The following is a 2,733-nucleotide window of genomic DNA, read 5'->3' on the forward strand; positions in this document are numbered from 1 at the left end:
GAAACTAACTTTGTACTTTCTTGGTCTCTCATTACAGAGTGTGCTTGAGCTCAGTGCACCTCGGTGTGTAACAGGCTAAGCCGACTGTGCCAAAGAGTTCACTTATGCAAACTAAAACAGGTTATCTCCTCCTCTTTGGCTCTGCCCCTTTAATAAACCAGCTTAGGTTTGGCCTCGCGCCTCATCTCGCCTCACAAACCTCCATTCAGCAATAACATGCATCAGTGAGCAGCCATTCATTTAATAACTCTTTAATATTCTCTGTCAAAAGAGCAGAGCAGCCAGTACACTGTGCATGGGCCTAACAGTGAGGGACTGATTGAATATTACGTAAAGATGTCATTTATATTCATTCAAAGTGTGAAAATCTGAGACAAACAGCAAAGAATTTGTCTGAGGAGGAAACGAGCATGGACGACTTTGTGAGGAAGAAGATCAAACTGGAAGTGCAGATAGACAACTTTTACCTTCCTGAATTTGACAAATCTACTTTGCCTCCAGGACTGACGTGTTTATACAGCAGCACACGGCCCTGAACCTGATTTTTATAAAATTGTGAAAATCAAAAATAGTTTTATATTCTTTGCAGCGGCCCATATTTCTCACTTACTTAATACATTCTGAGCATCTTATTCTATTCATTATTCATTGCGATAAATTTATAAAAGGTCACGGTAAAGCTAACAAACATTAGCATGCTAACAGCGCACTTTCTGCTTCTGGGAGATTAAAACACTCCCTGAAAGAGAGGAACCATTTAGCGGGCTACAGGGACCTCTGCTGGTCAACACTCATATTACAACAACACTATGAGAAGCGCGGTCGTCATCCCCATGTAAAGCGCTAGTTTAGAGTGCACTTTTGCACGGGCTTCGCCCGTTTGCAACGGTAATGTTCCATTTTCCTACTACTAATTAGTCTGCACGGGGCGTGCATGAGCGGAGGAGTGCGTTAGTGAGTGTTTGGAAGTGGGCGAGCGCTTCGCGCTCGATTTTGTGCACACGTAGTGCACTTTCACAGCCGTGCTTTGCACAACCTTACGGAACTAATAGGCCTCTCGCCAGCTTGTGGTGCTCGGGCCTAATAATAAGAAACCAGGGGAGAACAATGGCTTTTCGCATTCCATTCCATGGCTCGAGCCAATAATCAATAATGTTAAAATAACAGCACAAACTGAACTAACCTGTTTACAAAAACACTGCACTTTGTATTCTATGTACTTTTATAAATGTGTCTGTTTTATATTCAAGTTAATGTATTATCAAAGCCTTTAGCTTTGAGGCAAAAACAAATACTTTTAGAAACAGATTTTCTCCGGTGACATATTTACATTACATGTAAACGTTTTAACATGCTGCTAATGATTATCCATCTGCAACTCAATCTCCCCTTTGTGTTAATTAATGATTTATTTATTTAAGGGAGACTCAACTAATTTATATAGTATATGTGGAGCTCCGCATTTCTAGGGCGGTTTTGTGAAAGGGGCTTTTGTGCTTTTGTGTGCTCTATAGTTCAAATCTATGACACTCGTGGATTATTGTTATATTTTGTACATTTGAATAAAAAAAATATTGAGCTAAAACAAATAGTCAGCTGACTTACGAGTGGAAAATCATCCATGGTGAAATACTGCGGCGCAGTTTTTTGCTGCCTCTTTACGGTACATTTCATCACAACAAAGTGTCACTCTGCTGGACCATGCTGACACTTGTCGGCCCCGCCCCCCTCATGCTGATGCCAGACGGACCCGCCCCCTCATGCTGATGCCAGACGGACCCGCCCCCTCATGCTGATGCCAGACGGACCCGCCCCCCTCATGCTGATGCCAGACGGACCCGCCCCACTCATGCTGATGCCAGACGGACCCGCCCCCCTCATGCTGATGCCAGACGGACCCGCCCCCTCATGCTGATGCCAGACGGACCCGCCCCCCTCATGCTGATGCCAGACGGACCCGCCCCCCTCATACTGATGCCAGACGGACCCGCCCCCCTCATGCTGATGCCAGACGGACCCGCCCCCCTCATACTGATGCCAGACGGACCCGCCCCCCTCATGCTGATGCCAGACGGACCCGCCCCCCTCATGCTGATGCCAGACGAACCCGCCCCACTCATGCTGATGCCAGACGGACCCGCCCCCCTCATGCTGATGCCAGACAAACCCGCCCCACTCATGCTGATGCCAGACAGACCCGCCCCCCTCATGCTGATGCCAGACGAACCCGCCCCACTCATGCTGATGCCAGACGAACCCGCCCCACTCATGCTGATGCCAGACGGACCCGCCCCCCTCATGCTGATGCCAGACGGACCCGCCCCCCTCATGCTGATGCCAGACGAACCCGCCCCACTCATGCTGATGCCAGACGGACCCGCCCCACTCATGCTGATGCCAGACGGACCCGCCCCCCTCATGCTGATGCTAGACGGACCCGCCCCCCTCATGCTGACACCATGTCTGGCGGTCGGAGCTATGACTGCAGGAGAATAAAGATTATTCAAACATCCATGAATCACTCTAAAACAAAGTGGGTAAACGAGTGAGTGACAGCTCTTAAAAGTCTAACATGCCTAAACGTTTGTGCCCGACTTCTGTGTTTACCCTCACTTACGTTTACCTCGTCAGACTGCAGGAGTTTATTTACCTGTGTAACCATAGCAACCCCACAGTCCTGTCTGTGTCGCAGAGGGAGTGGCTGCTGTTTGTTCTCACTGGGTTATGCGCGGG

Source organism: Eucyclogobius newberryi, unplaced genomic scaffold (genome assembly GCF_026437365.1).
Source record: "Eucyclogobius newberryi isolate DKJ021-1_F unplaced genomic scaffold, fEucNew1.0.hap1 SCAF_5, whole genome shotgun sequence".
NCBI classification, from domain to species: domain Eukaryota; kingdom Metazoa; phylum Chordata; class Actinopteri; order Gobiiformes; family Gobiidae; genus Eucyclogobius; species Eucyclogobius newberryi.